Here is an 11529-nt window from a genome sequence, read left to right as displayed (position 1 = left end):
CTAAAATATTAAATCTCAAACGATGTACAATAGTGCAACATTAAATCTCAATGTTTAGAAGTACTTAAGAAGTGAATTACATCTGGCTGGATAATTATCAGGAACACTGCGGCCTCTGCTGACCCAGTGGAAGAGTGCAAAAAGCTTACAGCACCTGGTATTCCCAGGCAGTCTCCCAACCAAGTACTAACCAGGCCCGACCCTGCTTAGTTCCGAGATCGGACGAGATCGGGCGTTCTCAGGGTGGTATGGCCGTAAGCGAGAGCAGGTGCAAGAAAATGGCCTTTTGAAGTTAATACACTCAAACTTATTTCTTGAAACATTTATTCTGGTGCAGATTGTCCATTTTGCTTTGTCACAGTCCAAACCTCAATGTTTGGAGCAGCCTCCAATCCATTCCCCCCAAAAGAAGGCTATACAGTGATCCCTCGCTATATCGCGGTTCATCTTTCGCGGCTTCGCGGATTTTTTTTGCGAGTCGTTCATTGCAGTTCTCAAATATAATCGAAGGTGGCATATCCGTTTATAAAAATCTTCTTGCTCAGAAAAGAAAGAGCGCCAACAACTACCCATAACAATGTCTTCTTTCGGAGAAAGACTCCTGCGCCTTCAGTAGAAAAAGACGCTACGCGGCGCGGAGTCAGGACGCAGAGGCACAGCTGGGACTGGGAAATACGCGAGTGACAATGTTTCCAACCTTGTATTACTAGATTAAAATTATTGTTTTAAACAAAGTCTGGTCTTTTAAACAGGTTTTGATGTTTGGTTTCATTCTACTGTTCAGTATTGCATTGTAAAATAATTTAAAAAAATAAAGTTGCTACTTCGCGGATTTCACTTTTCGCGTGTTACTTTGGAACGTAACTCCCGCGATAAACGAGGGATCACTGTATAGCCTATGAGCGTCATATCATCAAATCTGCCTAGAACGGCTCTGGATGATGAGGTGAACGCCTTCAAAAAAATCAAACAAGATTCAAGTCGATAAATGAAATCAACTTAAAAGCAATGTGCCATGGCGGGAATCGGTGCCATGGCCGGGAATCGATCCTGGGCCGGTGCGGGCCAGTTGACAATTGCTGTAACAGACAACCTGATTGAAACCTCCTGAAGACCCCAGAGGGAGAGTTCGAATCCAGCTTTGGGCATATCAAAGAGAAGATATTTGATTGAAAAATTCACCATCATAAAATGTTTAAAGAGCATAGCAGTGTCTGTGAGGTTTATGAGCCTGAAATGCTGCTCTTTTTAGGAGCACAGCCATCTATTAAACTGTAGTTTTGTGTCATAGCATAGTTTTATTGACAAATTCTAAATTGCAAGTAGCAGATATGAACAGGGAAATGCTACGTTATCTGCTTATTCTGTTACAAATAATCTGATGAGATAGGTGTGGAGTTAATTCAGTTGGGGATAGACAGATGGAATATTAGTGTTGTTAGTATGATACTTGAGTTCTTTAGATATTTTTCAATTCAGGAATCTGCCGCCTTGAGTTGGCTTTTTTTTGAAGACAGAAATGTTGACAATAGTGTGGACCAAAGTGGAAATTCAATTTATTTAAACACAAAACACACAGACAACAGACACACACGGACGGACGCACGCACGCACACACACAACGACACACGCACACACACACTCCTAAAATATTAAATCTCAAACGATGTACAATAGTGCAACATTAAATCTCAATGTTAGAAGTACTTAAGAGTGAATTACATCTGGCTGGATAATATCAGGAACACTGGCGGCCTCTGCTGACCCAGTGGAAGAGTGCAAAAAGCTTACAGCACCTGGTATTCCCAGGCGGTCTCTCCCATCCAAGTACTAACCAGGCCGACCCTGCTTAGCTTCCGAGATCGGACGAGATCGGGCGTTCTCAGGGTGGTATGGCGTAAGCGGAGCAGGTGCAAGAAAATGGCCTTTTGAAGTTAATACACTCAAACTTATTTTCTTGAAACACTTTATTCTGCTGGAGATTGTCCATTTTGCTTTGTCACAGTCCAAACCTCAATGTTGGAGCAGCCTCCAATCCATTCCCCCAAAAAAAAGAAAGGCTATACAGTGATCCCTCGCTATATCGCGGTTCATCTTTCGCGGCTTCGGATTTTTTTTGCGAGTCGTTCATTGCAGTTCTCAAATATAATCGAAGGTGGCATATCCGTTTATAAAAATCTTCTTGCTCAGAAAAAGAAAAAGAGCGCCAACAACTACCCATAACAATGGGCCAGATTCACGAAGCGTTCTTACGAACAAAATTTGTTCTTAAGTCCACTTACGAACAGTTGACGAAGATTGTGGCATTCACCAATTTCTTCTTATCCTGGATTTATTCGTAGGTAAGAACAAATCCTACGAACACTCAGGAGTACTCTTGCGCACATTTCAGTGCGACATGTTGGCATGGTTGTGTGTTTTCTTCTCTTGTGCAGTTCAATAAAATTCAATATTACAATGATAATTCTGTCATATTATTATTTATTGCATATTTCCTATTTTGGTGATTTACGGAGAATTTTAAAATTACGTAAATGTGCCAATGACTTACATTAATCAACCAAATTGGAACCATGCAAAACTGTCTTTTTATTTGATTTATCTTGATTTATTTTATTAGGGATCGAGGATATGCCCTGGCTCCCTGGTTGTTGACACACTGACCAACCCTCGACTCCACAGGAGTTTTATTCAATCAGATGCATGCGCGCAGTCGCTCCACCATTGAACGCACCCATCGGCATGTTAAAGGGGCGCTGGATGTGTTGGACACAGAGCCACAACCCCCGTGAGGAGTGCGTCCTGACGCAATGATGGGCCAGACTGCAGGCACGCGGTTACGTTCGAGCGCGATTAATTGCCCGTTTGTGAATAAAATGAGCATTATTGTCACAATCCGAGCACAGCTTTTACACGTTTTATTTTTTTAACATTCTTCTTTTTTTACATTCTCGTTGATTTCTTTAAGCGTGTTGTGGCTATAGTCATCAGGGTTGAGGCAATTTTATCAAGCGTGTAGCCATCCTTTCTTGATTGTTCAAACGGCGTCAGAAATCAGGCGTGGAGAGGCAAGCTTTGGGCATTTCTTTTGGGCATTTTGCTGCTTTTGCTCCGTCTACAGGGTCCCTGCTGCAGTTCCTTTTATGGGATTAGTGGGCGGTGACCTATGCTAATCGTATGTTAATTAGACTCACCTGGCACGCGCTTTCAACTTACGAACAGATGGCATCATCAATCTAAGAACCACAGCTGCGAACAAATTGGGGCTTACGAACGCGTTGATGAATCCGACGTAGGGTTTTCTTAAAAAACTTCTTAAGGACAACTTAAGAAAGAATCTAAGAAGATTCGTAAGAACATATTGGTGAATCAGGCCCAATGTTCTTCTCTCGGAGAAAGACTCCTGCGCCTTCAGTAGAAACAGACGCTACAGCGGCGCGGAGTCAGGACGCAGAGGCACAGCTGGGACTGGGAAATACGCGAGTGACAATGTTTCCAACCTTGTATTACTAGATTAAAATTATTGTTTTAAACAAAGTTTGGTCTTTAAAACAGGTTTTGATGTTTGGTTTCATTCTACTGTTCAGTATTGCATTGTAAAATAATTAAAAAAAATAAAGTTGCTACTTCGCGGATTTCACTTTTCGCGTGTTACTTTTGGAACGTAACTCCCGCGATAAACGAGGGATCACTGTATAGCCTATGAGCGTCATATCATCAAATCTGCCTAGAACGGCTCTTGGATGAGAGGTGAAACGCCTTCAAAAATCAAACAAGATTCAAGTCCGATAAATGAAATCAACTTAAAGCAAGTGCCATGGCCGGGAATCGGGCCATGGCCGGGAATCGATCCCGGGCCGGTGCGGGCCAGTTGACAATTGCTGTAACAGACAACCTGATTGAAACCTCCTGAAGACCCCAGAGGGAGAGTTCGAATCCAGCTTTGGGCATTATCAAAGAGAAGATATTTGATTGAAAAATTCACCATCATAAAAATGTTTAAAGAGCATAGCAGTGTCTGTGAGGTTTATGAGCCACAAATGCTGCTCTTTTTAGGAGCACAGCCATCTATTAAACTGTAGTTTGTGTCATGGCATAGTTTATTGACAAATCTAAATTGCAAGTAGCAGATATGAACAGGGAAATGCTACGTTATCTGCTTGTTCTGTTACAAATAATCTGATGAGATAGGTGTGGAGTTATTCAGTTGGGGATAGACAGATGGAATATTAGTGTGTTAGTATGATACTTGAGTTCTTTAGATATTGTTTTCAATTCAGGAATCTGCCGCCTTGAGTTGACTTTTTTTTTGAAGACAGAAATGTTGACAATAGTGTGGACCAAAGTGGGAAATTCAATTTTATTTAAAACACAAACACACAGACACACAGACACACGCACGGACGCACGCACGCACACACACACAGACACACGCACACACACACTCCTAAAATATAAATCTCAAACGATGTACAATAGGCAACATTAAATCTCAATGTTAGAAGTACTTAAGAAGTGAATTACATCTGGGTGGATAATTATCAGGAACACTGGCGGCCTCTGCTGCCCAGTGGAAGAGTGCAAAAAGCTTACAGCACCTGGTATTCCCAGGCGTCTCCCAACCAAGTACTAACCAGGCCCGACCCTGCTTAGTTTCCGAGATCGGACGAGATCGGGCGTTCTCAGGGTGGTATGGCCGTAAGCGAGAGCAGGTGCAAGAAATGGCCTTTTGAAGTTAATACACTCAAATTTGTTTTCTTGAAACATTTATTCTGGTGCAGATTGTCCATTTTGCTTTGTCACAGTCCAAACCTCAATGTTGGAGCAGCCTCCAATCCATTCCCCCAAAAAGAAAAGGCTATACAGTGATCCCTCGCTATATCGCGGTTCATCTTTCGCGGCTTCGCGGATTTTTTTTGCGAGTCGTTCATTGCAGTTCTCAAATATAATCGAAGGTGGCATATCCGTTTATAAAAATCTTCTTGCTCAGAAAAAGAAAGAGCGCCAACAACTACCCATAACAATGTTCTTCTCTCGGAGAAAGACTCCTGCGCCTTCAGTAGAAACAGACGCTACAGCGGCGCGGAGTCAGGACGCAGAGGCACAGCTGGGACTGGGAAATACGCGAGTGACAATGTTTCCAACCTTGTATTACTAGATTAAAATTATTGTTTTAAACAAAGTCTGGTCTTTAAAACAGGTTTTGATGTTTGTTTCATTCTACTGTTCAGTATTGCATTGTAAAATAATTTAAAAAAATAAAGTTGCTACTTCGCGGATTTCACTTTTCGCGTGTTACTTTGGAAGTAACTCCCGCGATAAACGAGGGATCACTGTATAGCCTATGAGCGTCATATCATCAAATCTGCCTAGAACGGCTCTTGGATGAGAGGTGAAACGCCTTCAAAAAAATCAAACAAGATTCAAGTCCGATAAATGAAATCAACTTAAAAGCAATGTGCCATGGCCGGGAATCGGTGCCATGGCCGGGAATCGATCCGGGCCGGTGCGGGCCAGTTGACAATTGCTGTAACAGACAACCTGATTGAAACCTCCTGAAGACCCCAGAGGGAGAGTTCGAATCCAGCTTGGGCATTATCAAAGAGAAGATATTTGATTGAAAAATTCACCATCATAAAAATGTTTAAAGAGCATAGCAGTGTCTGTGAGGTTTATGAGCCTGAAATGCTGCTCTTTTTAGGAGCACAGCCATCTATTAAACTGTAGTTTGTGTCATAGCATAGTTTTATTGACAAATTCTAAATTGCAAGTAGCAGATATGAACAGGGAAATGCTACGTTATCTGCTTATTCTGTTACAAATAATCTGATGAGATAGGTGGGGAGTTAATTCAGTTGGGGATAGACAGATGGAATATTAGTGTTGTTAGTATGATACTTGAGTTCTTTAGATATGTTTTCAATTCAGGAATCTGCCGCCTTGAGTTGATTTTTTGAAGACAGAAATGTTGACAATAGTGTGGACCAAAGTGGGAAATTCAATTTTATTTAAACACAAACACACAGACACACAGACACACACGCACGGACGCACGCACGCACACACACACAGACACACGCACACACACACTCCTAAAATATTAAATCTCAACGATGTACAATAGTGCAACATTAAATCTCAATGTTAGAAGTACTTAAGAAGTGAATTACATCTGGCTGGATAATTATCAGGAACACTGGCGGCCTCTGCTGACCCAGTGGAAGAGTGCAAAAAGCTTACAGCACCTGGTATTCCCAGGCGGTCTCCCATCCAAGTACTAACCAGGCCCGACCCTGCTTAGCTTCCGAGATCGGACGAGATCGGGCGTTCTCAGGGTGGTATGGCCGTAAGCGAGAGCAGGTGCAAGAAAATGGCCTTTTGAAGTTAATACACTCAAACTTATTTTCTTGAAACATTTATTCTGCTGGAGATTGTCCATTTTGCTTTGTCACAGTCCAAACCTCAATGTTGGAGCAGCCTCCAATCCATTCCCCCCAAAAAGAAAAGGCTATACAGTGATCCCTCGCTATATCGCGGTTCATCTTTCGCGGCTTCGCGGATTTTTTTTGCGAGTCGTTCATTGCAGTTCTCAAATATAATCGAAGGTGGCATATCCGTTTATAAAAATCTTCTTGCTCAGAAAAGAAAGAGCGCCAACAACTACCCATAACAATGTTCTTCTCTCGGAGAGAAAGACTCCTGCGCCTTCAGTAGAAACAGACGCTACAGCGGCGCGGAGTCAGGACGCAGAGGCACAGCTGGGACTGGGAAATACGCGAGTGACAATGTTTCCAACCTTGTATTACTAGATTAAAATTATTGTTTTAAACAAAGTCTGGTCTTTAAAACAGGTTTTGATGTTGGTTTCATTCTACTGTTCAGTATTGCATTGTAAAATAATTTAAAAAAATAAAGTTGCTACTTCGCGGATTTCACTTTTCGCGTGTACTTTTGGAACGTAACTCCCGCGATAAACGAGGGATCACTGTATAGCCTATGAGCGTCATATCATCAAATCTGCCTAGAACGGCTCTTGGATGAGAGGGTGAAACGCCTTCAAAAAAATCAAACAAGATTCAAGTCCGATAAATGAAATCAACTTAAAAGCAATGTGCCATGGCTGGGAATCGGTGCCATGGCCGGGAATCGATCCCGGGCCGGTGCGGGCCAGTTGACAATTGCTGTAACAGACAACCTGATTGAAACCTCCTGAAGACCCAGAGGAGGAGAGTTCGAATCCAGCTTTGGGCATTATCAAAGAGAAGATATTTGATTGAAAAATTCACCATCATAAAAATGTTTAAAGAGCATAGCAGTGTCTGTGAGGTTTTGAGCTGAAAAATGCTGCTCTTTTTAGGAGCACAGCCATCTATTAAACTGTAGTTTGTGTCATGGCATAGTTTTATTGACAAATTCTAAATGCAAGTAGCAGATATGAACAGGGAAATGCTACGTTATCTGCTTATTCTGTTACAAATAATCTGATGAGATAGGTGTGGAGTTAATTCAGTTGGGGATAGACAGATGGAATATTAGTGTTGTTAGTATGATACTTGAGTTCTTTAGATATTGTTTTCAATTCAGGAATCTGCCGCCTTGAGTTGGCTTTTTTTGAAGACAGAAATGTTGACAATAGTGTGGACCAAAGTGGAAATTCAATTTTATTTAAACACAAAACACACAGACACACAGACACACACGCACGGACGCACGCACGCACACACACACAGACACACGCACACACACACTCCTAAAATATTAAAATCTCAAACGATGTACAATAGCGCAACATTAAATCTCAATGTTAGAAGTACTTAAGAAGTGAATTACATCTGGCTGGATAATTATCAGGAACACTGGCGGCCTCTGCTGACCCAGTGGAAGAGTGCAAAAAGCTTACAGCACCTGGTATTCCCAGGCGGTCTCCCATCCACCAGTAGTACTAACCAGGCCCGACCCTGCTTAGCTTCCGAGATCGACGAGATCGGGCGTTCTCAGGGTGGTATGGCCGTAAGCGAGAGCAGGTGCAAGAAAAGCCTTTTGAAGTTAATACACTCAAACTTATTTTCTTGAAACATATTCTGCTGGAGATTGTCCATTTTGCTTTGTCACAGTCCAAACCTCAATGTTGGAGCAGCCTCCAATCCATTCCCCCAAAAAGAAAAGGCTATACAGTGATCCCTCGCTATATCGCGGTTCATCTTTCGCGGCTTCGCGGATTTTTTTTGGCGTTCTCATTGCAGTTCTCAAATTAATCGAAGGTGGCATTCCGTTATAAAAAATCTTCTTGCTCAGAAAAAGAAAGAGCGCCAACAACTACCCATAACAATGGGCCAGATTCACGAAGCGTTCTTACGAACAAATTTGTTCTTAAGTCCCACTTACGAACAGTTGACGAAGATTGTGGCATTCACCAATTTCTTCTTATCCTGGATTTATTCGTAGGTAAGAACAAATCCTACGAACACTCAGGAGTACTCTTGCGCACATTTCAGTGCCGACATGTTGGCATGGTTGGTTTTCTTCTCTTGTGCAGTTCAATAAAATTCAATATTACAATGATAATTCTGTCATATTTATTTATTTATTTGCATATTTCCTATTTTTGGTGATTTACGGAGAATTTTAAAATTACGTAAATGTGCCAATGACTTAACATTAATCAACCAAATTGGAAACCATGCCAAAACTGTCTTTTATTTGATTTTATCTTGATTTATTTTATTAGGGGATCGAGGATATGCCCTGGCTCCCTGGTTGTTGACACCACTGACCAACCTCAGACTCCACAGGAGTTTTATTCAATCAGATGCATGCGCGCAGTCGCTCCACCATTGAACGCACCATCGGCATGTTAAAGGGGCGCTGGATGTGTTTGGACACAGAGCCACAACCCCGTGAGGATGTGCGTCCTGACGCAATGATGGGGCCAGACTGCAGGCACGCGGTTCACGTTCGAGCGCGATTAATTGCCCGTTTGTGAATAAAATGCATTATTGTCACAATCCGAGCACAGCTTTTACACGTTTATTTTTTTTTACATTCTTCTTTTTTTACATTCTCGTTGATTTCTTTAAGCGTGTTGGCTATAGTCATCAGGGTTGAGGCAATTTTATCAAGCGTGTTAGCCATCCTTTCTTGATTGTTCAACACGGCGTCAGAAATCAGGCGTGGAGAGGCAAGCTTTGGGCATTTCGCTTTGGGCATTTTGCTGCTTTTTGCTCCGTCTACAGGGTCCTGCTGCAGTTCCTTTTATGGGCATTAGTGGGCGGTGACCTATGCTAATCGTATGTTAATTAGACTCACCTGGCACGCGCTTTCAACTTACGAACAGATGGCATTCATCAATCTAAGAACACAGCTGCGAACAATTCTGGGGCTTACGAACGCGTTGATGAATCCGACGTAGGGTTTTCTTAAAAAACTTCTTAAGGACAACTTAAGAAAGAATCTAAGAAGATTCGTAAGAACATATTGGTGAATCAGGCCCAATGTTCTTCTCTCGGAGAAAGACTCCTGCGCCTTCAGTAGAAACAGACGCTACGGCGGCGCGGAGTCAGGACGCAGAGGCACAGCTGGGACTGGGAAATACGCGAGTGACAATGTTTCCAACCTTGTATTACTAGATTAAAATTATTGTTTTAAACAAAGTTTGGTCTTTAAAACAGGTTTTGATGTTTGGTTTCATTCTACTGTTCAGTATTGCATTGTAAAATAATTAAAAAAAATAAAGTTGCTACTTCGCGGATTTCACTTTTCGCGTGTTACTTTTGGAACGTAACTCCCGCGATAAACGAGGGATCACTGTATAGCCTATGAGCGTCATATCATCAAATCTGCCTAGAACGGCTCTTGGATGAGAGGTGAAACGCCTTCAAAAAAATCAAACAAGATTCAAGTCCGATAAATGAAATCAACTTAAAAGCAATGTGCCATGGCCGGGAATCGGTGCCATGGCCGGGAATCGATCCCGGGCCGGTGCGGGCCAGTTGACAATTGCTGTAACAGACAACCTGATTGAAACCTCCTGAAGACCCCAGAGGGAGAGTTCGAATCCAGCTTTGGGCATTATCAAAGAGAAGATATTTGATTGAAAAATTCACCATCATAAAAATGTTTAAAGAGCATAGCAGTGTCTGTGAGGTTTATGAGCCACAAATGCTGCTCTTTTTAGGAGCACAGCCATCTATTAAACTGTAGTTTGTGTCATGGCATAGTTTTATTGACAAATTCTAAATTGCAAGTAGCAGATATGAACAGGGAAATGCTACGTTATCTGCTTATTCTGTTACAAATAATCTGATGAGATAGGTGTGGAGTTAATTCAGTTGGGGATAGACAGATGGAATATTAGTGTTGTTAGTATGATACTTGAGTTCTTTAGATATTGTTTTCAATTCAGGAATCTGCCGCCTTGAGTTGACTTTTTTTTGAAGACAGAAATGTTGACAATAGTGTGGACCAAAGTGGGAAATTCAATTTTATTTAAACACAAACACACAGACACACAGACACACACGCACGGACGCACGCACGCACACACACACAGACACACGCACACACACACTCCTAAAATATTAAATCTCAAACGATGTACAATAGTGCAACATTAAATCTCAATGTTAGAAGTACTTAAGAAGTGAATTACATCTGGCTGGATAATTATCAGGAACACTGGCGGCCTCTGCTGACCCAGTGGAAGAGTGCAAAAAGCTTACAGCACCTGGTATTCCCAGGCAGTCTCCCAACCAAGTACTAACCAGGCCCGACCCTGCTTAGTTTCCGAGATCGGACGAGATCGGGCGTTCTCAGGGTGGTATGGCCGTAAGCGAGAGCAGGTGCAAGAAAATGGCCTTTTGAAGTTAATACACTCAAACTTATTTTCTTGAAACATTTATTCTGGTGCAGATTGTCCATTTTGCTTTGTCACAGTCCAAACCTCAATGTTGGAGCAGCCTCCAATCCATTCCCCCCAAAAAGAAAAGGCTATACAGTGATCCCTCGCTATATCGCGGTTCATCTTTCGCGGCTTCGCGGATTTTTTTTGCGAGTCGTTCATTGCAGTTCTCAAATATAATCGAAGGTGGCATATCCGTTTATAAAAATCTTCTTGCTCAGAAAAAGAAAGAGCGCCAACAACTACCCATAACAATGTTCTTCTCTCGGAGAAAGACTCCTGCGCCTTCAGTAGAAACAGACGCTACAGCGGCGCGGAGTCAGGACGCAGAGGCACAGCTGGGACTGGGAAATACGCGAGTGACAATGTTTCCAACCTTGTATTACTAGATTAAAATTATTGTTTTAAACAAAGTCTGGTCTTTAAAACAGGTTTTGATGTTTGGTTTCATTCTACTGTTCAGTATTGCATTGTAAAATAATTAAAAAAAATAAAGTTGCTACTTCGCGGATTTCACTTTTCGCGTGTTACTTTTGGAACGTAACTCCCGCGATAAACGAGGGATCACTGTATAGCCTATGAGCGTCATATCATCAAATCTGCCTAGAACGGCTCTTGGATGAGAGGTGAAA

At 42.1% G+C, this 11529-nt stretch overlaps 4 non-coding genes and 2 pseudogenes across 4 annotated transcripts; all 6 read right to left on the bottom strand.

Annotated features, from left to right (window-relative positions):
* Window positions 1–142: 142 nt before the first annotated feature.
* Window positions 143–260, bottom strand: LOC130521388 (5S ribosomal RNA). The gene has a single exon (XR_008949313.1). It is a non-coding gene; the product is annotated as a 5S ribosomal RNA (ribosomal RNA).
* A 1524-nt stretch (window positions 261–1784) lies between these two features.
* On the bottom strand, window positions 1785–1903 carry LOC130521384 (5S ribosomal RNA; annotated as a pseudogene).
* A 2683-nt stretch (window positions 1904–4586) lies between these two features.
* On the bottom strand, window positions 4587–4704 carry LOC130521387 (5S ribosomal RNA). Its single transcript, XR_008949312.1, has one exon. It is a non-coding gene; the product is annotated as a 5S ribosomal RNA (ribosomal RNA).
* A 1529-nt stretch (window positions 4705–6233) lies between these two features.
* On the bottom strand, window positions 6234–6352 carry LOC130521385 (5S ribosomal RNA). The gene has a single exon (XR_008949310.1). It is a non-coding gene; the product is annotated as a 5S ribosomal RNA (ribosomal RNA).
* Window positions 6353–7893: 1541 nt separating this feature from the next.
* Window positions 7894–8016, bottom strand: LOC130521383 (5S ribosomal RNA; annotated as a pseudogene).
* Window positions 8017–10711: 2695 nt separating this feature from the next.
* LOC130521386 (5S ribosomal RNA) lies at window positions 10712–10830 on the bottom strand. The gene has a single exon (XR_008949311.1). It is a non-coding gene; the product is annotated as a 5S ribosomal RNA (ribosomal RNA).
* Window positions 10831–11529: the final 699 nt, after the last annotated feature.

This window comes from Takifugu flavidus, unplaced genomic scaffold (assembly GCF_003711565.1).
Source record: "Takifugu flavidus isolate HTHZ2018 unplaced genomic scaffold, ASM371156v2 ctg937, whole genome shotgun sequence".
Lineage (NCBI taxonomy): Eukaryota > Metazoa > Chordata > Actinopteri > Tetraodontiformes > Tetraodontidae > Takifugu > Takifugu flavidus.
The sequence above is the reverse complement of the archived record's forward strand: the minus strand, read 5'-3'. Positions and strand labels throughout refer to the sequence as shown.